This window comes from Pongo pygmaeus, chromosome 16 (assembly GCF_028885625.2).
Source record: "Pongo pygmaeus isolate AG05252 chromosome 16, NHGRI_mPonPyg2-v2.0_pri, whole genome shotgun sequence".
In the NCBI taxonomy this organism is placed as follows: Eukaryota; Metazoa; Chordata; class Mammalia; order Primates; family Hominidae; genus Pongo; species Pongo pygmaeus.
Genome location: NC_072389.2, coordinates 39,713,816 through 39,739,168, shown reverse-complemented (window position 1 = coordinate 39,739,168; position 25,353 = coordinate 39,713,816). Strand labels below are relative to the sequence as shown.

Sequence of the window (25,353 nt, the reverse complement as noted above, 5' to 3'; positions counted from 1 at the left end):
TTGAGTATCACAGGTAGACAGTATACAATTTTGGACAAAACAAACACAGTACTTGCACATGAAGAGCTTACAGTAGCAGAACGGTGAGGGGTTGGGAGGCAGGGCAGTCAATATGCAAATAAATTACACACAGTAAATCATCATTAAATATTTATTAAATGAAGCCTCTCCTTGCTAACCTAGGCCTTACTGATCTCTCCCTCTCATCTTTCTGAGGATCAGAACACTTAAAATTTTGTAGTATTATCTAGCTAGGTAAGCTTCCCAGGGAATGGAACAATATGTTATACTCTTTTGCTCTCCTAATGTAACCAAATACAATATATCAGCAAGTACAGTGTTTCATGATGTTCCAGGGGAAGTAGAGGAAGTGGGAGGGAGGAGCGGCATGAGGGAAGGAAGAAGGAGTAGACAAACAAAGAAGGAAGTGGAGAAAGAGGTGATTTCATTTGATTATTTGCTTTTAGGAAAAATAAAATATGTCTAACTCATGAAAAAATGAATTTTATGTACATGGAAACTAAACTGAAATGGTAGAAAAACACAGACCTAGACAGAAGTACTGTTTTAGTCTTAAGTGAGAAACTGAGTCTCATGTAGGGTGTGGAGGCACCGCAGGAGCCAGAGCTGAGCCTGGTGGTGTCATTGACAGCAGCTGGAGGGAAGATACATCACATCGTGCTCACTAAAGAATCATAATGTCCAGATTTTCATTTCTTTGAGTCAGATGATTTATGTGCCTGTGGAGCAGGATACTATCACACCATCGATATCATTATTTTGTCGATACAATGCTATGAAAATACAAATATTAAAAGAATTCAAGGAAAGAAAGGAAAATAGAGGAGTAAACAGTATAAACTGCTTTGCCTCACTTATCCACCAAGAGCAATGCGTGCTCTGGTTGGCTGTGGTCTTTGACTTTACTTTGTCTTTCAGGCTGGAGTGCAGTGCTGCAATCATGGCTCACTACAGTCTCGACCTCCTGGGCTCAGGACCCCTGAGTAGCTGGGACTACAGGTGTGCACCACCAGGACTAGCTAATTTTTCAAATTTTTTTTGTAGAGATGGAGTTTCACTGCATTGCCCAGGGTAGTTTCAAATTCCTGGCTTCAAGTGATCCTCTCGCTTTGGCCTCCCAAAATGCTGGGATTAGAGGTGTGAGCCACCACATTCAGCTTCTTTCTTTAATGAAGGTAGTAGCCTTCCTAGTCATTCTATTGCAGGCTTATTGGTCTTGTAAAATTAGCATTGAAAACAATGGTTAATTTCCACATTCAGACTCATACAGTTCTTTAAACAATTGGAATGCAAGTTATGTCTATAATGTTCTTGAAATGTTCCAAATGGCACAGAGAAACTTGACTGTAGGTGTTTGCTACCCTCATATATAACAGCATTCAGTTAAAAAATAAAGTTGTGGCTGGGTGCGGTGGCTCATGCTGCTAATCCCAGCACTTTGGGAGGCTGAGGTGGGCGGATCACCTGAGGTCAGGAGTTCAAGACTAGCCTGGCTAACATGGTGAAACCCCATCTCTACAAAAAATATGAAAATTAGCCAGGCATGGTGGCGGATGCCTGTAATCCCAGCTACTCAGGAGGCTGAAACAGGAGAATCACTTGAACCTGGGAGGCGGAGGTTTCAGTGAGCTGAGATTGTGCCATTGCACTCCAGCCTGGGTGACAAGAGTGAAACTCCGTCTCAAAAAAAAAAAAAGTTGCAGTAGAATACATATAATCAAAAGCTACTGCATTCCACTAAGAACTTGCAAATGAATTTTAATATCCTGCTTGTAAAAATGCTGAATATTATGGTCTCAGGTTCCTTTTCCCCTTCTATGCTGTTGGAACTAAATATACAAAGCCTGCAAATGAGAGGTAGCTAGCTAGATATGGATATGTATCTACATATACAGAGAGAGAGATCAACAGACATACATATAAATACAAATATACGTGATATAGTTTCAAGAGTACATGAAGTATCCCTGAAAGCTATATTAAAACTTTCAGTTAAGATAATCCAACATCACTCTAAATATTATGTTATCAAAACCAGTGTACACATGAACAGGGTTTAACTTTTGTGAGAGAAAGTATTTTAAATGCTTAAATAGCTAAGCCTTTAAAAATGCTATGCTTATTTTCTTATTTATTTGGTTTTCTAAACTAATTAGGTTATTTCCAATGCAAAATTTCTTGCTTTTTACAAAAAGAGTAGATACTGGGAGAAATTTGAATCAGTTCAATGCCTGGCACCTTTTCTAAATATCCCCCATTATATCCAATACTTGGCAAAATTCATCCCTAACCTCAGCTCCTGACCTGAAAACCATGTGTGAGGATGCTTCTGATATTGATCATCCTGGCTTCTGCTCTGTCAAAGACCAACCTGGCCTTGGCACCAACCACCTTGTGAAAGAATACAGTTCTGTTCTGCAGATCCTCTTTAGTGAGGTCTGGAGGTTCTCAAACAAGAGTTTGAGACTTGGCAGCCCAATACATGGCTGCCTCTGTACTGCACCACAGCAGCTGAAATCTTAGCAGCTAGTCAAAAGCTAGTGAAAATGTCAAAGTTACAAAGCTCCTCTCAGGGCTCCAAAGAAGCAAGAGCGCTTTCAGCAGGATCATAACAGGTGCATCAAAGTAATGCCAAGGGGAGAAAAAGACTTCTTGGACCTAGCAACAAATAAAAGTTATAAAAATAAACATGCACACATAAACCCTGTTTTATATTTGTCAAAAAGGCCCCTTTCAATATTCAGCAAGTAACTGCAAGAGGATCAAAAGAGACCTGTATAAACTACAAGAGGTGAGAAGTATAAGAATTGTTTCCAGCTTAAAGAAGATTGAAATGTCTCACTTTGGAATTTCAAGTCACAGAAATGTAGTACTTCTGTGACACTTTGGGCTTAAACTGCACAAAATGTATTTTTAACAGGCAAAATGTATGTGAGAGACAATGAATATAGACTTCATTTGGGCTCTGTGTTTCTTGACAGCATTCCAAAGATGTCAAGATATTTTTACCAATATACTCTTGCAAACTGGGTCAGAAGGTAGAAAAAGCGAGAGCTTTCTGATTTTTCAAATGTTGTCTTCATTTCTGCTATTGAGGTTTATGTTACTACTACAGTTAAGTGATTGGTGATAAAGATTAACAGAAATCGAGAAAGCTACCCTCTTTCTCTGCTGGTGAATAGGATGAAAATGCTGAGAGAGGGAAGTAACTACAGAATAAAAACTCAATGCAGGAAACTGTGGAATACTGAAGAATATACCAAACAAAAATGAATACGTACTAGGAAAATGCTGGACTGGAATTAGAAGAGGACAAATTGGACATTATTGTAGATTCCACTACAAGATTTACATTTGGGAAGTTATTTAAGCTTTCTGAGTCCTTGTTTCCCCATTTGGAAACCATGAGCAATCATATACGTTCTAACCACTTTACTAAAGCAGCTAGTATGCTAAAGTGCTTCATACATATTTTTCTAATAAACCATATTTTAAGTTTTCCTGCTTTTTCATTTTCCTAGCAGTGTTCCTTTATTCCATACTTTCAAAGCAAAAAAAAAAAAAAAAGTATGTGTTTTAAAAAACAGGCACATAAATATAGAGGGGCACAACTTAATAGTTCTAAGAAATAGAACAAGAAGATTTAATCAACTTAAAGACATTTTTATATTTACAATCTGGGCTTCTGCAAGGGTTAGTCTGAATCTGTACTAGTTAATTTCATCTTAGGTAACGCATTCATAAATATTTTCTTCAATGAAAGTTTAGATCTTTCCAATTCAGCCTAAGGCAAACCTTTCAGGTACTACCTACCACTTTATTCACAGTCCATCTGGTATATTTTGTTACACTAGACTCAGCAACCTGTTTCAGAGCATGGGTCTGACTCATTCACACTGCAGCTCCACATTGTGTGCATGCTGAGAAAATGTTCTGAGTGTTGAAGTGTCTGTATGTGTATTTAGACCTTTGCTTGATGTAGTATCATAATTCAGGAAAGAAGATGTTACCAATGTGTGACTGCTTTTAAGTTACAGATTCATATCAGAGACAACATTTTGGAGCTTCTTCTTTGGATTATGATTATTTAACACAGTCCACAGTGTAGTGGATAGTTATAATGACTTTGTTTTGCCCATGGCAGCATTTTGTTCAAGGTCATTTGTACTAGAGAAATCAATGACCTATTAATGTAATTCCCACAAGAAGTGATCCCTCAAAAATACTCTAAAGTTGCTTTATGTTCATGCTATTAGGATAGTAGTGGTTATAAAATTAAATAAAGTGGATAGCAACTGAATGTTGTAATAACACACTTTACACCTGTTAAAAAATTACACCACCAATAGAGCTTCTAGCTTCTTCCATTGTCTCTAAAGAATTATTTCTGTTAAGGTGCTGTTAATAGATTGTTTATCATTACATAACATAATTGAGAAAAAATTCAGATGAATACAAACTTAAAACATCTGTTTAAGAATATATTATATGAAATTATCAAAATTAAAGAAACACCTCACAGATAAGCAACACTTATCTGTCTTCTCTGTCAGAAAACTAGAATTAGTGTGCTTACTATTACTTTCATGCAAATTATAAAAATTAAAAAGCCTTCATATATCAGATGTCTTTAGGTCAAATTCTAATTGGTATTCAGAAACAAAATTATTTTAAGGGCCAAGACACTCAAAGATTCAAGTTTTAATTCTAGATTCAATTAGCACCCAGACTATTTTTTAAATTGTAAAATAGGTCATTTTACTTTTAAGGAAGTTGTGACAGTTTTAAAGATTTTGAAATTTAATAAGGCAGACACAAGTTAGTGTTATGTCAATGTTTTCCATTCATTTTCTAAATAATGTTGAGAATGTGAGAACTTTTAGAACATGTAAAATATTTACTGGGTTCTTTTTTTTTCAGTTATACAAAATCTCTGGGATTCTAAATTAAAAGGAACAAAGAAATAAGAAAGGTGTTCCTCAAAACCCTATTAAGTGATAAAGTATTAAATATTAGGTTAAGATTTCCCTTCATTGGTATTAATTATTTTCCCTTAATGTTTTGCTGTAACATCTGGTGACATATGGAAAAGTTTATGTTGTACAACTAAAGTAATGATTTAAAATATGTATAACCTGTTATATGGATATAGCATAATTTGTTTAATCATCCAACTACTATTGGACCTTGAAGTTATCCTCCCTTTTTTATTATCCTGAGTGATACATCATAGTTATTTCAAGAGATTTTTACTCTATTTTAATTATTATGTTCCTGTATTAAGCCAAGGTCTTTGAGAAATTAAATTATATCACCTTTACTCTAGTAACTAAATTGGTTAATTCAGCAAAAAGAGCGAGTTCTCTTATACAGACTACATAATTGAAGAGTTTGTAGAAAGAACGCTGTCTTTGCATTCAGATTGGACTTTAAGTTTAACCATTCCTTGACACTATAACATTAGGTATCATGACTTAATATTCAAATATTGTGCCCTAATCTGCAAAATAAGAGATATAATAATATCTCTTTGACTTGTAAGAAGCATTAAATAATACAACTTACATAATTATCTGATAAGAATTCTAGAACGTAATAAACAAGCCATCATAGTCATTTTCTATCCTACCAAAGGTAAGAAAAATGACATCGTAGGGCCTGGTCATCATATACAACACACTTGAAACTCCAGGTTTAGTGTTCTGGTATTACAGCAATTAATTCTCTGAAACCAAATTGTTTTCCTATTTTCTGAATTCTCTCCAAATTTCTCTTAGTTTCAATGTTAGAAAAATATGATTTCCTCCCACTTGGAATAGAATCACTTAAGACAACTTTATACCACACCTACTAAATCTTGTTTTTTAATTGCACATAATTCCCTGAGAAAAATCTGAATCCCTGAATCTTAGATTTCACACCATAACCTTCCCTAAAGGCTCATTATCATATCTATCAAAAAAAGAATGAACTATTTCCTAATGTCCACTTCTTAACAGATTAATATTACAGAAAGTCAATTTTCATTTTACCTTTTATGTCACATATTCATGAGAATTTTTCACATATATATTTAAAATTTTGTAGAGTATATTCAGTATATGTTTCAACATGTCTTTGGGCCATATGCATTCTGTGCTAAAGTTTCTCTTTATAAAAAAAAACAAAGCAGGAGGTGGGAGTTTTATGGGTGGGAAATGAAAATTCAATTAGTATATTCTAAGAGAGATTAGAGAGGAAAATAAATTTTCCAGTTAATTCTGTAACACACAAAAGTAAGCCATATAGCTGAGAAATTCATCTGAGCTGACAGTTGATTATATATATAATTTTTCTCTAACAGAGCCACAACTAACGAGACAATTATAGTTTCACCAAGTCAAATGTCAGCCAGAGGACTTACAGTTTTGACACTTGGCAAGGCAAAGCAAAGAAAATGTGAAGGATCCTCACTTACTTGTTAGCCAAACTTAGTGTCAGAAAAAAACTATTCATCATTGGTTGTCAGTCACAGAGTAGTTCTCTGTCACTGGAAACTTCTGCAGACAGGATAATTACTATGATTAAATGGCAGTGAATTTAAAATATTTCAGTAGTGGTTAAAATAACTGTTGAACACTGATGGTATAATAACAAATCAAAGGTGCAAAACTGTCCACTAATTATCCGGAGTATAAAATATCTGATGCTGTATAAGTATAATACCAAAGCACATTCACAAGGCACATGATTCACAAAATCATGCTTTTTGGAAACATAGTAAAGAAGATAATCCTTTTTCTACCTTAAAAAAATAAATTTTAGACCATGTCCTTCAAGGTATACAGTTTGTATTGTTGACAATTAGCTGTAGCCGTCGCTTTCAATTTATTTATCTATATTTTCTGATTATTCCTCTAACACAAAGATACTGAGGGCTTTCTCTGTGTTAGGCAAGAGCTGCAAAGCTAAGTCCTGGAATACAGAGATGTGAAACAATGCTAGCACTGGCTCAGAAATAGTTTATTGCTTCATGCAATTTTTAGCTTAGTCCTATTCCCATAAACATTTCTATGTGAGTGGCAGGGACTAGGGAGTACCTCACTCTCCTCCAGGGACAGGCCATGTCCTAAGCAGTAGTTTGAAGATATCACTTTGGAGAATTTAGGTCTGGAGACTGTAGAAATCAGCAAGGTTTCAAAGAATCATTATTACATTGCAAAGTCTCATGGGCAGGAGTAGATAAGAAGTAATATGTTGTATTTCCTCTTTTGTAGTATGAGTTAGTTGATCTCAATTTTCACTATGTTTTCTGTCTGTATCTTTGAATTATGTGTAACAACCTAGATAGTAAAGAGCCGTCAAGAGGCCACGAGATTTCAAATAAACAGGTAAGAACATACTCCAGGAAATTGTAAAAGAACTAATTAGAGTCCACGTGTTTAGTGTCAGTTCAAAGACGCAGAGAAATAGGTGCTCAGCAGATGGAATATGTTAGAACCCATAAAAATGACCAAGATGGGATGGCACAAAATCAGCAGAGCTATAATCAATAACCAATGAATTAGTACTCTCTTCTGTCTTTCCCATTGTATTTGGGTCTTTGTAGGTTATTCAATCATGTTTGAAGTGAGGAAAAACCATTATTCATTCTCAAGGCAAAAGAGTTATATATGCTTTTGGGAAGAAGGAGGATAAGGGAAGGTTTTTAAACTTTTACGATGGGCCATACTACCTGTAGTATACAAATCATCTAAAATTCATTTTTTTCCTAGAAAGACAGATCTTAAACAGGCTAGAAGTAATAGATAATGTGGTTCATCAGCACTGTATATCTTAAATTCAGATTTTCTGAATCCATCCAACATTAACCTAGTCCCACAAGATAACTGCAAAAATGTCTTGTTGCCAAATACATTCAACAGTGAACTATACAGTTACCTCCAAGAAATTCACTGCACATTGGTCTGTTCATTGCTTTAAGAAATCTTGTAGTTAAAAACAAACAAAAAAATGTACTTAGTATGTTTTAAAATATAGCATCTCCAAGATTATTTAAAACTTATTTTCCTTGTTGTTTCTCTGAATAGCTCTCAAAAGAACTGTTGGAAAATATTGCTTAACATGATTGATCTTCCATTTGACTGACCTGCATTTACACCCATGCCTATTTTGTGTAGGTGATCAATTCGTTTGTCAAGAGTGCTTTTATAATTATGCATGAGTATGCACAACAGATTGTCATTCCTCAAAAATGCTACTATTATCACCTGTAATTAAGTCTACCAAATTTACACTAGAAAACAAACACAGAGAGAACAATGGGTAGTTGCTAGATCATTTAGCAACCAGAGGTAAAAATTAGTAGCAGAAACAAAATTGTTGTCATTTCTCAAATTATTTTGCAAAGGACGTTGTTGCCTTATTAACTAATATTTGATTGGGGTCATTTACAACCATTAATCTAGAAAAGAAATTATTTTACTGCAATGCGCCTCCTCTATGTATGTGTGTGAATGAGTGTCTGTCCATTTTCTGTATTTAAAGTTCCAAGTTACTTATTCATTCATTAGGTAATCTTTTCATGTGGAACAAAATTTTTGTGGTAATTTATGATAATTGAAAAAAAGATTTGGCGTGATTATAACCCTATTTAGATATTTCTGCCTGCATCTATATAATATCAAAAAAAGTAAAATCTGTTGATTCTCACAACTTACTAGCCAAGTCTTAGATGCTGGTTGAAAATGAAGATACCTGGGTTAGTTCCCAAAAACTATGATTAATTTGGTTGGGAGTAGGAGCTAGAAGTCTATTCTTAATAAACTCTAGTGAATCTGATATTAGTTAGTGTGGGAAACAGGCTTAGAGAAATATCGATCTATTGCAAAAGACGCACTACTCTTTGGACACCTGAAGAAAACAGCATGCATTAAATGCATTAAAACTCTATTAAGGATACTTCCATAAAACGGTTCCAAAAATATATTGATATAGCATATAAGATTTTGATAATTTTCAGGGTAATGCTGATAATGTTTTTAAATAAATCAGTTCATTTGTTTTGGCTTTTCCTTCTCCCCGTTTCTTGCTAAATATTGCAGATCTTCCACCTTTTAAAAAATAGATGACACTTCCACTTCCCACTCCCACTAATATACTTACAGCTCCTCTTTAGTGAAAATTCTATTGAATGTTCTTGTGCTCCAACAGAAAGGAAAACCACAGTAGCACTTTATTACTTAATGTTGGAGAAGTTACTCACCTTGTCTGAAATTTATTTCCTGTCCTGTAAAATTGTGCTAATACAGTACAGTGTTATTTTAAGGATCAAATTTAAAAATGCATGTGAAAGGTCTTTCAAAAATAAAGAGGTGTTGTAAGAATGTGAGGCATCACCCCCCGCCATGCATTCATTTGAATCATGCCATTTAAGAATTTTTTTTATTGTGTTAAAGTAAAAAAACTTTTAAAAATGAATTAAACCAAAGTTGAATTAAATTAAAAATTAACAGTATCAAAACCCTATTCTGCTATTCTATGAAAAAATCAATTCACTAAACAAAAAATGTACTGCATTTGGCCAGGCGTGGTGGCTCATGACTGTAATCCTACCACTTTGGGAGGCCGAGGCGGGTGGATAGTCTGAGCTCAGGAGTTCGAGATCAGCCTGGGCAGCATGGTGAAACCCAGTCTCTACTAAAACACAAAAAATTAGCTGGGCGTGGTGGTGGGCGCCTGTAGTCCCAGCCACTCGGGAGGCTGAGGCACAAGAATCGCTTGAATCCAGGAGGTGGAGGTTGCAGTGAGCTGAGATCACGCCACTGCACTCCAGTCTGGGTGACAGAGACAAGTCTCGGTCTCCAAAAAATTTTTTAAAAAAGTATTGCATTGTTAAAGGTTCACACAGAACAAAACATGCTGTTTAAATTTCAGTAAAAAAAAAAATTTTCCACGTATTTGTAAAAAGGAGAATCTTAGTCCGCTGCTGAAGAACAACATTTTCATGAATGTTTTGCTTGAGCTTGTAAAGCTAAACAAAACTCTGGTACTTTATATAAGAGAGATATTCTTAGAAGCCTCTGCCACCTAGTGTACAAAGGTCATCCTAGAAATCTGAATGACTTAATTGCCTTATATGCTACATCTTGTCTTCAGAGAATTATCTTTAAGTATGTCTAGGTCAGATTTGAAGTTATAATTTGAGGTGGGAATAACACACACACTGCATTTTCTAAAGAGCATCTGGCATAAGAATCAATACAACATTTCATTTTCACTTTAGCAGCACTTTAAAGTCCCATTTATAAATGTTTTAATACGGCACTAAGAGACTCCTGGGTATGTTTTAGTCTTTCATTAATATACACCTCTTGTGTGTTGCAAGATACATGCTTACTGAATAAGCCTTTGACCATTCAAAGTCAAATTAATGATCCAATAAAGCAAAGCCCATGGTATCTTAATGGCAGCAAAATACACTCTTTAATTTAGAAGATAAAATATTATATTTTCCTTTCCAACAACTCGTAAGTATACGCATAAAAGAAGTACCAAGGGATTCAAAGAAATAGTGAAGCTTCTTTAGCCATATTTTTACACACAACATGTCTCCCCACCTCTCATTTTTAGCTTTAGATTTAATTACTTCCAGCTCAGTTTTACAGAGTGGAAGGTGGAACTTGAGGGTTGGCAGTGGAGGAGTTTGTAAAGCTATACTCTTTAAAAATGTGTTTAAAAGTAAAACGTCAACCACACCGCTCCCTCTTTCCGTCCTGTCGTTGTTTTCAAGGCACCCACTCCTCTGCCCAGTTTGCTAAAGGCAGAGGGAGATGTGTGAAGGTTATGTTCTGCCGTGTGGTTCAGAGAAGCAAAATTTTCCGGCAGCTCTAAATCAGTTCACAATGAACCAGATCTCAGCAATGCGCTTTCGCTCTCTGCTCATTCTGCTACCTGACGTTCGTGAGAGGAACCAGATGGCCTTCATGTCAATCTGGCCTGCCAGGTCTGGTACTGAGATTTCATCTCCTTCCCTTCAGCTGCCTGAGCCTGAGTGAAGTTCACATGCACACATCTCCAGTAAAATCTCACTGTAATGGGCAGGTCTTTCTTGCACTTTTGCCCTGCCAAACCTGCCTCTCTTAGGGACTCAAGACGGCATAATTCCTTGTTATTTTAATGTGCTCTGCAATGATTGAACTGTTCTCAGGAGATCATTTTTGCACATCAAAACCCATTAAAATTAGCAAGAATTGTCGGGAAATGAGCAAATAAAAAAGAATAATTCATCTCTCTCTCTCTGTTTTAAATTCGCCAAGCCTCCTTTTGATGGCTAAAAGCAACTGGTAGCAGAAAGCATGCATCAGTTAAAAAAAACATTAGCTTTAAGAAAAAGATGTCAAGAAATTCTTCCAAATTATGTGTTATGATAGCAAGCTGGTGAGCACTGGGATAAAAACCCATGTCATAATTGTAGAGGATGTGCTAAGACGTTGGGGGAGCAAAATCCCTGAGTGAGTACAGATGATACCTATAGCAATACTACTGCGTCTTTCTGGGGAAAACATGCAGCAAACATCCTGATCAGAGACTAACAGGCCCTCACAAGAGTGACCTTTTTTTAAAATTGAGAATAATTTTTATTGTTAAGAAAGCATAACCAGCAATAAAGTACTATTTTTGGTTCTAAATGATAGAAAACCAAATATATTTTGTTCATGGTACAAGGAAGCCTAAGGTCAAGTTGATTACAGAAGCGACTAGTTCCAGATATTCAATGAGATCTTCATCTCTCTTCTGTTTCTGTTGTATTTCTATCTGTGCATCTGTCTCCTTTTCTCCGTGTCTCTTTGCCCCTGTATAGTTCTTTCTGTGTATCTCTCTGCATTTTTTGTCTCTGTCCCCCTGTTGGGTCTCTTTCACTGCAATGCCTTTCTCTCTATTTTTCTAATTTATTGCCACTATTTATCTGCATTTTTCTATCTCTGTGTTTCTTTATGCATAACTCTATTTTTCTGCATTTCTCTTCCTTACCACCTCATATCTTTTCTCATCTCTCTCCCTCTGTGCGTGTGTGTGTATGTGTTTGTGTGTGTGTGTCTGTCTCTGTTATATATGTTTCTAGAATGTCTACCAGAGACAATTTAACAATTTTAGGAAATTTAATTTAACAATTAATTTAAAAATTAATTTAACAATCTAACAATTGTTAAACTTAATTTAACAATCTTAGGAAAGATTCTGATTGGCCAAGCCTGGGTAACATGCACACCTTTTAAACACACCATCCTGTGTATGGGACACAGACAGCCAGCATTGTGGAGAGTAACTTTTTTTAAATAGTGAAATTTATGGTAAGAAATAACATTTATATCACAAACCAATACATACACACATACATACATATGACCAGGTACAGACGTGTGTATGTCTGTGTGTGTATAAAATCAAATGGAAAATTTCACAAAAATAATACTTAAGTTAACTATGAGTGATATATTCCTCTTTTTGTATTAAAATATAAACATTCTCTCTAAAATAAGACGTAAATTGATTTCATCACCCTCTAGTGGGATACAACTTCACAGTCTGAAAATCACTTTTTAAACTATCTTCATTTTAGAAATTTTATGAACAGTGTGAATCATTTAAATTAACATCTCAATACTTATAGTACTAAAATGATTTCTCACCAATAATATAAAATGATGTAATCATTTAGTTAATGACAAGTTTTGGTTTCCATCATAATTACTAAAAGTTAAGCAACCCATCATCGAATAGTTTGAGTTCTGGGTACTTGCAACAGATTATTTTGACTATTTTTAAAACATCTGCTTGGTAAGAAGGAAGCAAAAGCACCATCATCTATTTATTTTCTACTATATTCTTTACTCTTACTTTTGTGTTAGTCCCTTTAATCTTTGTAAAAATCCAGTCAGAGATATTAGTATAAATATTATTATCTTCTTTTTATGAATGAGGATGCTGAGAACAAATGATGCTCAGGTAACTTATTTAAAACATTCATTTCTCAAGTAGAAGAGACAGAATGAGTCCATGCCTTTTGATTGCAAGTCCAAGTTTCTTTCTTTAATATTATGCTAATACTCAGTACTACATGCTATGTCTTTTGATAACTTAAATATTGCTCTATAAGATCTGACACGTAAATACACAAATAAATAGTTCCGTGATTGAATCCTTACATGTTTAGTACATAGGGACATCCACTTTAACCATGCCTATGTAAAATGCAACAAAGAAGATAATCTTGTTTAGAAATGTGGTATAATGAGGGGCCCAGCCACAGAGAGCTGTCACCTCCCTGTGGCACTGTGGTATGCTGGGACTTGGAATGTGGACATTGGGGTGAAACTACTTGAATTCAAATCCCAGTACAACTAACTATTTGGTATGTGACTTTGCCCACATCCACTTAGCAATAGCGAATAGTGACAACAATAATAGTCCCTGCCACAAAATGTTACCACAATGCCGAGTATATAGGAAGCATTCAATAAATGTTGGTTATTAGAAATATTTCCACCATCAAGATGTAGCTATGTAGCTTTTAAAAATTGTGACATGAAGATATATAGCAATTAATCACTTATGTTTCTATTGTTGGTGAACCATCAATTTGATTTTGTCATCAGCTACGTGGTCCAATCCATAATTTCAAAGATATATTTCTTTGACACAGCCAGAAAATTTTTTCAGAAGGGAACAACATGTATAAGAAACACAAGGAAGAATTGTGCCAAGAAAAATTATGAATGCTGTAGAAAATTTGATCTTATTCAGGCCAAAAAACAATTGTAAATTCTGAAATATGCTCACCATGTCAGATGGCTGAGGTTTCAAAAAACAAAATTAAACAGACCAAACATTCTGATTTCTGAAGAAAATAGACACACACACACAAAGTATGGATGTCACAGGGAGTTACTCCTGCTCAACATCTGGTTTGGATTTAGATAAAACAAACCATAAAGAGAGTGGTGATGAGATTAAACAAATGCTTTCTTACTGTTAATGGCCTTGATATTTGTTACGTAATGACTAGACTATGAAAATCTTCCCACATTATTTCTATTTAAGAGAATTTCAAAGCTAATAGGAAAGGGCAGAAAAATTGACGTCTAGACTGAAACTTAACAAGTATGTAGATTGTCTAAGCCTTGAAAAATAAATATATAAAAATATAAAAAGTTAATGCGATTTTAAAATATTAAAAGAAACAAAATTTAGCATTATAGTTAGGAGCTCAAGACACACCAGCCATTTATCTTATAAAGACACCGTGGAGACAGATGAGAGAACAACTTTGAAATGTGTAAAGTATATTTACTACATATAAAGTTGAAAAAGTTGGCTCTAGACTTACATGTCTAAATATTTGCCAAGTGTATCTAAACCTTTAGAAAGAAACATTATTAAAACATTTTTAAACACATGAAGGAGAAAAATTGCACAATCTGCTTTTAAAATGAATCCCACATCTAAAAGCTCTTTTAAAAAATCTCTATTAACTAAAGAGATTAAGCATATTATGTACTCTGCACAAAAATAGCCACACTAATGATTAAAGGATCGAAAACATAAACAGTGAAGATATTATAAGAGGAAATTGGATTGCTGTGAGTTAATAAAGAAGGGTAATAGGAGATGACTTATAGGATTCCTACAGATTCCTTTCTCTGGGTCTTAGTAAAGTGTATCATGAATTTGAGTGGCATGTGTTTACTATTTTAGACTTCTGACCTTTCAGAAGTTGTCAACCTTTATGGTAGCAATAGTGATGCATGTTTCTTTATGTGGAAATACACAATAGGAAAACTAGATGACAGAGATATTTAAACAGCTATTTAAATGAACTAATCTCATATCTCATTAATCCAAAGCAAATATGTTTCACTTTCAGGTATATAAATTTACAAATATTGTATCTTTATTTTTCTACATATAATGTCAAGGTACAAGTGTCTGAGTAAATTTCTCATTGAATTATTTTTCATTGATGTAAAAATCAGATTACTAACTCTGTCTGCAAGAAAATCATAAATCAGAGCTTAAAATGTCAATTTCGTTGAATTTCAAAGCTATGACTTTGTTATTTAATAAATTATGTTTAGAAAATTGTGAAAGGATCTTAATTATTTAGATGTAAAAGAAATAAAAAACTAGGGTTGATGCTTTCATTTTAATACTAATGAAAAACACAAGTCAGGAAGTTATGTTTTCAATATTAACATTCCCATAGTTCTTTGAACCATTGAAACAAATTATTAAATATTAATAAAAGTTGTCATCCTTTATGGTAGCAATAATGCTCATTTTTGTGTTTGGTATTCAGTAGAACACTGTCTGAAATAGAAAAGAATTGAGTTTGTTCTCAAACTGCAATCACGTTACCTAGAATCTATTGCAAACAACCTATTATCTTTAATAAATGTATTCAACAAATATTGTTGGAGGAGCTATAATGTTCAAAACACTTAACTACATCTTATGCTGTACATAGATTGAATATAGAAGGTATCACAATTAGTATAGATTCTATGAAATGTCTAGGTCTTAATTATTACAGATCCTGCTATAAAACTTTTATAGTCTAGGGGTAAGCAGACATGAACAAAAAAATCACATGCATTGAGAGGTAAATAAATTTTGAAATTTTTCTATTAAAAAAAATCTCAAATTGTATTTTAGAATCAGGGAATACACCTACAAGTTTGTTACATGGGTATATTGTGTAATGCTGAGGTTTGAGGTATGATTGGATCCCATTGCCCAAGTAGTGAGCATAGTACCCAACAGTTTTCAACCCTTGCCCTCCTTCCTCCCTTCTCCTTCTAGTAATCCCTAGTATCTATTGTTTCCATCTTTATGTCCATGAGTATCCAATGTTTAGGTCCCACTTATAAGTGAGAATATGCAATATTTGGTTTTCTGTTCTTGCCTTAATTTGCTTAGGATAATGTCTTCCAGCTGCAACCATGTTGCTGCAAAGGACATGATGTCATGCTTCTTTACGGCTGCATAGTATTCCATGGTGCATATATGCCACATTTTCTTTTTTCTTTTTCTTTTTTTTTTTTTTTTTTTACAAACTGAAGCTCTCATCTCTTTATTCAATAAGATGTGTCTTTACAAGTTTAAAAAGACTGGACACCATTATTCTTTATGAATAATGCACATAACCATTTTAAAAAACATTTTACTTGGCCGGGCACGGTGGCTTACACCTGTAATCCCAGCACTTTGGGAGGCCAAGGCGGGGGCGGATCACGAAGTCTGGAGTTCAAGACCAGCATGACGTGACCAATATGGTGAAACCCCGTCTCTACTAAAAATACAGAAATTAGCCAGGCGTGGTGGCACGTGCCTGTAATCCCAGCTACTTGGGAAGCTGAGGCAGAAGAATTGCTTGAACCCAGGAGGCAGAGGATGCAGTGAGCTGAGATTACACCACTGCACTCCAGCCTGGGTGACAGAGCAAGACTCCATCTCAAAGAAACAAACAAAACCACTTTACTTACTGTATTGTGACATGTTTATTAAGCATGAACCCCTATCAGTACTCCTAAACTGTAAACAGTAAGGAACTAAGGTGTCAAAAGAAACACATTAGGGATCATATTAATCGACAAAAACCTTTACATTTTCTTATTGCATTTATACAATCAACACACAATAAGCAAAACTGAATCCTTTCTAAGCAAACATTTTTGCATATACTGCCTTCTCTATATCTTTCTGTGCCTTTATCTTTTGTTTGACTTTCAGCAATTCTGCCTGGATAGCTTTATCTTCTGGTGCTATCTCCTGAGCTTTCTTAAGATCAGCCAATGCTTGATCATATTCTTTTAATCCTTGCCATCCTTGAGCTCTGCGGTACAATGCTTTGGTATTTGATGGGTCTATTTCAAGAGCCTCTAAACAACTGTCAATTGCTCCCTGCCAATTTGACATCTTCAGTTTACAAGCACCAATATTCAGTACACAGCTTAAAGCTATAGGTTGCAGCTTGGCTCTATCTGCTGTCTCAATAACAGCCTTTGACCTGTCCACGTATCTTAAAACTTTTGCATATTTTTTAATGGCCATCTCCCAGTTCTGGGATTTGAAAAAAGTATTTCCAATGTTTTTTAAGTCTTCTGTTATTAATAAAATTTTATCTACATCTTTTAAATCTATAGCCGCATCCTCAGGGAAATCTGGATGACTGTCGCCAGAGCCATCTTTTGGGAATATTCCCCAATCATCTCCTTCCTTCAATTCTCCACATTCTGCAATAACACACAATTTAGCAGGTTTTTCACCTTTCACTTCCGCATTTTCCAATATCCTTGCCACTCCTATTCCTTTACTTACTTGGCCAAACAGCACAAGTTTCCCATCCAAATGAGGAGTTGGAACTGTTGTGATAAAAAACTGAGAACCATTTGTGTTGCGGCCTGCGTTTCCCATGCTCAGTAAACCCTCCCGATCATGCTTAATACTTTCTCCACCTGTCCCATTCTGATTTGAGAAGTCTCCACCCTGAATCATAAATTTCTTAATAATTCGATGAAAAGGGCATCCTTTGAAATGGAGAGGTTTCCCAGTCGTGTGTCCAATGCCTTTTTCTCCTGTACACAGTGCACAAAAATTTTCTGCAGTTTTGGGTACGATATTTGCAAACAATTCTAAGAATTCGACCAACTCGCTCCCCTCCGATGTCCACGTCAAAGAAGACTCGAGGGTTACTGGGGTTGGAGGGCTTGGCTTGGGGGGACGGCTGCGACATCTCGACTTGCAGACATGTTTAGGACGGAAGATCAGAGTCCACATTTTCTTTATCCAGTCAACTGTTGATGAACACCCAGGTTGTTTCCATGTCTTTGCTATTGTGAATAGTATGGTGATGAACATATGAGTGTATGTGACACTTCTTAAAAGAAGACATTCGTTTGGCCAATAAACATATGAAAAAAAGTTCATCACTGATAGTTAGAGAAATGCAAAACAAAACCACAATGAGATACCATCTAATGCCAGTCAGAATGGCGATTATTAAAAAAATCCAGAAACAACAGATGCTGGAGAGGTTGCAGAGAAAAAGGAACATTTTCACACTGTTGGTGGGAGTGTAAATTAGTTCAATCATTATGGAAGACAGTGTGGCAATTTCTAAAAGATCTAGAGGCAGAAATACCATCTGACCCAGCAATTTGGGTCAAATGGTATCTCTTTGGGTATATAATCATTGCTGGGTATGTACCTAAAGGAATATAAATCATTCTATTATAAAAATACATGCACATGTATGTTCACTGTAGCACTATTCATAATTGCAAAGACATGGAATCAACCTAAACGGCCATCAATGATAGACTAGATAAAGACAATGTGGTACATATACACCATGGAATACTATGCAGCCATAAAAAGAAACTAGATTATGGCCTTTGCAGGGACATGATGGAGCCGGAAGCTGCTATCCTCAGCAAACTAAATGGGGAACACAAAACCAAGCACCAAATGTTCTCACTTACAAGAAGGAGCTGAATGATGAGAACACATAGACACATAGTGGGGAACAACATACATTGGGGCCTGTTGGAGAGAGGCAGCAGAAGAAGAACTAATGGATGTTGGGCTTAATACCTAGATGATGGGTTGGTCTGTGCTGCAAACCACCAGGACACACCTATGTAACAAACCTGCACTTCCTGCACGTGTACCCCAGAACTTAAATTAAAAGTTGAAGAAAAATAATTTGGAAATTTTTAAATGAAATGCATGTGTAAAGTAAAATGTTAAGATGCTAAAACAACATCTTCTTTCCCTTCCTGAGCAAATTTGTTCATCATACTCTTCAGATTATCCTACACTTTTGGAACCACTCCTTTCACACAAATCCTACGTCACTTACTTAGAAAAGCAAGATAATCTCCCTAACCTGCACCTTCCTATTTACTCAGCACCCAACAATGTGCACTTATTTATCCTTTTCCTTGAGCCCTAATATAAATATTTACAAAAACTGTAGCTATGTGTCAACCACGCTGTCAATCTGATGAATCTCACGGGTGCTCTTTTGATGTCAACATAACCAAATAACAAGACCACAGGGCCAGTGAAGGTATCACAAGCATCTCAGCTGTCGGCATGATGTCTGCTCTGCCTCACCATCACAGTTTTCCTTGTGTTTCGGGATGCTCATCTAGCAGAAAAAGCACTCCGTCTACATCAACTATGGCTGAAACTCATTCAAACCACTGACTCCGATCATAGAGGCAGATGTAGAGCTCTTAATTTCATCTTTCAAGAATCTGCTTTCAAATATCTAAATTGGATGTTAAATATGTTAAGTATCTTTTTACTAAATATCTTGGCCAAATCAATGTTATCTGCCTTAGTTAAGAAATTCCTAAAGATCAGGGATTTGTCAAAATAACCTTAGATGATTCATTTGGAAAATAAAAATTTAGAATTTTAATTTCATTTGTTTATTAATATAGACTATGAGGGAGGGAGGTATATTCTCTATATTAATTTTTTTATTTTTTTCTTTGAACTGCTAAAAATAAGTTTTTCAACATCAACAAAAATGCCACTACTTTTTGTAACAACGTCTGTAAACTTTAACACAGTATTTGCCACAACACTATAATTAAACTAGTACTCTCTAAATGATATAATATTAAAATGGAATTACACAGGAAGGGAGGTAATCTAAAAATGAGGATTCTGGAGGTCAGTAATATTTCTATACCTAAGCTGACTTTGGGGAGGGAAAGATTAGTATGAAGTTTTTCTTTAGGCAAATATCAAAATGACTTTTTTAAAAGTGAGATAATTTATGTGACTCTGTGGCATAAAATATTTTATAAAGGTAAGAAATTATGGTTATTGTTAAATAGTATAGCTCAACATATTAGATAAAGTTGAGTAATACTATAATATATGAGATGAAATTGAAACTTACCAAGCGCAGGTAACAAATACAAAGGAAAAATACTAATTTTAAAACTAGATACGCCCTTGCCAAAGAAATTAAGCCTTCTTATCCTTGGAAGAAGACAAAATATCAAGTCAAACTCTACCATTCAAATAAAGCAGAAAAAAGGATAAAACCTAAAGCAAACCAATAAATATTGAATAAAAGCCAAAAGAAACAAAAGAAGCTCTGGTTTAATTTAGTCAAAGGAAGACATTTACTTCCTCTTCCTCTCATACTTTATTATTATGGAAGTAAAGAAATAATTATGTTTTAAACTCACAAATACAGAAATAAGGAATGCACTAACAGCAAAGAGAAAATTGTAACAGGTTTCATAAAGACAGCATGCGGAACAGTGGTGCCCAGTCAAGCAGGTAGAGAAAGCCCAGAATGCTCATGGAATGGGTTGCAGCCAAGGAGGGGTGAGTGTTCAACACGCAGGATGCAGGGGCAGGGGAGGGAAGGGCAGGGTTAGCACCTCATTCACCAAGTATACTCGCAAGCTATGACCCATAGTAGGCAAGCCAGAAAATAAAGGTGTAAGTAAGCATTTTATTGAAAGCAACTGAAGCAACTCATATACCCTAGAAGAAGTCAACATATGATAATCAAACATGCAAAGGTAAGAAGGGGATCTAAGAAGGTAAGTGTTTTTCTTTGCATCCATCCAAAAGCAATCAACAAATCATGGCTAAAATAGATATACCAAGGAATAGCAATAAAAACATCTATTTAATAATACGAAGATATAACAAAATGATCCCGAAACAGAAAGCTACAGTTTGTTGCCTATTGGGTTAGGATAAGGTAAGTCAGGGGAATTGTTGCTTTCCATGACAAGCCCTTTAATGCTATTCCATTTTTTGAAGTGCATGGCTTATATGAAATTAATAAAAATAAAAAATAAAAATTATGGACCCATATACACTTTTTTAAAGAAATAAAATTTGTTCCCTAAATTTCAAGATGTATCAACAGTTAATGCCTGAGCCAAACTTCCACTCAATAAGTATTCATTGTTTTGTGATAATAAAAACACTATATATATAAGAAGTACCCATACAGTGGCAGAACTATTATAAATTTATTCTTATTTTAATTTAATCTTAGCAGACATCTGTGGTTCATCCATAAAGACAGTGACTTTTGATCTTGTCAAGTTTCTTCAGTAAATAAAATTAACTCTCCTTCTTTCCTTCCCTGCTAGGCTGAGATGTGAGCATAGAGAAGAGAAATATACTTTGAATGAGCCATCAATAAATGATACTATTTCACTCATAGCCAAAATACATGGGTCTAGGAATAAAAGGGTGAAAGTCAGAGTGGTCACTCTATTATAATTAGTGCCCCATCAGCAGAATTTGTGCATTGTAATGCCATAATCAGGGGCTCTGCTGGTTTAGGAGTTCTTAATCCCTATGGGAGAAATGCCACCACCAGAAGACACAGAGCTTTTAATTAATTGCAAGTTGAGACTATCATTTTGCTATTTTGTCTTCCTCCTGTGTTACTAAACCAATAGTCACAGTTAACATGTGTTACTATACTAGATGGGTTGGTTGATCCTGGTTATCAAGAAATAACTGAGTTGCTGCTACACAGTGAAGTCAGGAAAGACTATTTCTGTAACCAGGAGTTTCACAGGAACACCTCTGCTTACATCCATGTTCAAAAGTAAAAGGTAACGAAAGACTAAAACAATTCAATAAAGCCAGGAACACTGAGAAATCTTCAAGAATAAAAGTTGAGTTATCCAACCAAGCAAAAATTCTTATTCTCTGAGACACTGAAAGCATGAAATCGGTTATGAAAGAAGAAAGTGATAGTTATCAATATGACTTTTAACCAATTATAAAAACCAAGGCACTATTAAAAACAAGGCTCATATTAGAGTTATGAATATACATACATATTTTAACCAATTATTTATTTTTCCCTTTGACGTTCTTCTATTTTATATCACTCTATTTTAAGATTTAGTTTATAAGTCACTAATCCTGAGTAACCACATTCAGATCTGCTAAACCATCTAGAGAGAGAGACGCTGAACTTCGAGATGTATGTGGTGACTGATAGGGTGCTGGACCTCTCCTGTTTTGTAGTGGAAGAAAGAGAGTATTTTCAATTGTACAATTGACAGTTGCCTCTTACAATTGTTGATGTAATTAAACATCAACATGTAATTGTTGATATAATTAAACATCAACATGTAATTGTTGATATAAAGCAATTAAATATGGACAGAAATATGAGAATGGAAGCTTAGTTACAATACGGTTGGGTCACACTAGTCCTTTACTGCCCTGATCTCAGATCTCATACTTGCATTTCCACCCTGCAAGCAACATTTCCTAGGCTTCCTTACAAGCTGGCTTCTAGGTAGGTGTAGCCAATGAGAGACTCTGAGAGGGTTTTGGAGTGCTACAGCATGTGAGAAGCCAGCATGTATATAAAGGTATATAGTTCTATTTTTCTCATTTTCTAGGGGGCATCTAGGTAGTGGCTGCCTTCTCCATGGTTCCAGTTCCTATAACATTGGCTTTATCTTGGCATTCCTTCCTGATTTCCACCTGGCAGCACGCAATATGAGCCCAGGTTCCTCAGAAGGGCCCTTGGCTCCGCCATTGCTATCTCTTCTCTTTGTTCTGCCAGTTCTAGTGTTAGAGAGAAATGAAAGTATTAGGAATATAGAGATCCTCGTCTCTGCGAACCACTTTTGTTCTGGGTCTCACGGCTTTTAATTTTAAAATCAGCCAACAAGTGAGTACCTTGTGTTTGACACTGTGAGGATAGAAAACAATAATCCAGTCTCTGTTAAAAGTCTGGCTAAAGGAGTGTCACCCCTTTCTAAAATTTATCAAAGACACTTTCATTTACATAAAGTTTTTTGAGGTCATGTAAGCACCAAAAAATGAGGAGAAACACGGGTATGGAGGATACCAGCATTTCAGACAAAGTTAGCTCAGATTATGTTGTTAGCACAGCCATTCATCACAGGAAATGTGTAAAAAAGAAATGAATAGCTACTTAGAATACATTAACATATATTTGTATTTCAAGAATGCAAAAACTAGCTTGCTACCACAAAGAGGCTATTCTACTACATTTCCAATATACATTAAATATTTAGGTTGAGGAGAAGTAATTACAAGTTCTCAGTTTATCAGACTGTATTGATGCTTTTCATTTGATTATCAAAGAAATAATAAATGTTCTGAACATATCATAGAAAATGTAAAGTCCTGATTTATGCCATAGAAATCATTACTAACATTATACCACTAACATAAGCTAGAATACAGCTCATGAGGGTAGGAGCATTGTTTGTTTTGTTCAAAGCCGTATCTTCAGCAACTAGAAGAAGGTGTAGCCTGTAGTAGAAACATAAACATGCCTGCATGAATAAATGTCTGAATGCAAGAGCTAATGATAAGTAAATGAATGAAAAAGTTGAATATGCAAGAAAAGCATCACTAACTTACATCTAAAACACTATTCTGAGACAAAGTTTTAAGAGTTTATGCCTTAGGCAAATGACCTGAATAGCCATTTCTCAAGAGAAGACATTCAAATAGCCAACAGGCACATAAAGAAATCTTCAACATAACTAATAATCTGAGAAATCAAAGTTAAACCACAATGAACTATCACCCCACACCTGTTAAAATGGCTGCTATAAAAAAATATAAAAGATGAATGTTGGCTGTCATAAAGGATGTGGAGAAAGGAAAGCATTGTGGATTGCTAGTGGGAATGTAAATTAGTATGGTCATTATGTAAAACTGTATGGAAGTTCCTCAGAAAATCAAATATAGAACTACCATATGACCCAGCAATCTCACTCCTGGTATATATCCCAAAAATATGAAATTGGTATGTCAAGGAGATATCTACACTCTTATGTTCTTTGCAGCACTGTTTATAATAGCCAAGATATGGAATCAACACAAATATCCAGTAATGGATTCATGAATAAAGGCAAATATTGTATATATACACAATGGAATACTACTTAGCCTTTAAAAATAAGGAAATCCTGTCATTTGCAACAACATGAATGAACCCAGAGGACATTATGTTAAGTGAAATAAGCCAGGCACAATAACACAAACACTGCATAATCCATGTGGAGTATGAAAAAGACAGCCTCATAGAAACAAGGAGTAAATTGGTAGTTACCAGAAGCTAGAGGTTGAGGATTGAAGAAATATTTGGTCAGAGGACACAAAATTTCAGTTAGATAAGAAGAATAAGTTCAAGATATCTATTGTAATCATGATGACTATAGTTAATAACAATATCTGGCCAGGCGCAGAGGTGGCTCACAGCTGTAATCCTGGCACTTTGGGAGGCCAAGACGGATGGATTACTTGATGTCAGAAGTTCAAGACCAGCCTGGCCAACATGGTGAAACTCCATCTCTATTAAAAATACAAAAATTAGCCAGGTGTGGTGGCATGCATCTGTAGTCCCAGCTACTCAGGAAGCTGAGGCAGGAGAATCGCTTAACCTGGGAAGCGGAGGTTGCAATGAGCCCAGATCGCGCCACCACACTCCATCATTGGGGACTGAGTGAAACTCTGTCACAAAAAAAATAAAATAAAATCACAATATCTTGCATGCTTGACAATTGCTAACAGAGTAGACTTTAAGTGTTCTTACTATGAAAAAAAATAAGTATTTTAGGTAATGTATATTTTAAATATCTTTAAATATCAAAACATCATGATGTGCACCATAAATTTATACAATTTTTACTTCTCAGTTAAAAAAGATGAGTAAATAAATCATTTTAAATGTCCATCACAGGAAACACCTTTAGAGTAACTCTGTGCTTTTGCTTTATTCACAGAGCTTTTTGTTAGAACTATGGAAAGGAATTACAACATAGAGTGCTAGAAGCACAAGTGGCCTAATAATAATTTTTATTTTTACCGTAAGTATTGGCATATCTGACACATCTGTCCTATTGTTGAGTATGACACCTTAGGAATAAATGTGACTGGAAGTCATTCATTTTGAGGTGACTCTTAAGAGTCTTAGGGTCCTGAAATCAAGAACCAGGCTTATCTATCTACTCTGACACTAAAAAACAGATCCTAAAATAAATTTCATGAAAAAAATTAGATACCAAAGATTTCTAGTTGGGGAAGTTTTGAGGTTGTCATCAATATGTCCATATTCAAATGGAGATCAATGAAGACCAAATAAAAGAATTGTGGGCTATCTTGAAGATAAATCATGACTCGAGCTTTTGAGGAACTAAGGTGACCTTCACAGTCAGTGGAAAGGATCACAATATGAAAAGTTATTTCAATAGAAGTATACTGACTTTGGGCTGGGCACAGTGGCTGACACCT

General features: G+C 35.2%; 1 pseudogene; it reads right to left on the bottom strand.

Moving 5' to 3' along the window:
- Positions 1-16,116: 16,116 nt before the first annotated feature.
- On the bottom strand, positions 16,117-17,826 carry LOC129013816 (peptidyl-prolyl cis-trans isomerase D-like; annotated as a pseudogene).
- Between the last annotated feature and the right edge of the window lie 7,527 nt (positions 17,827-25,353).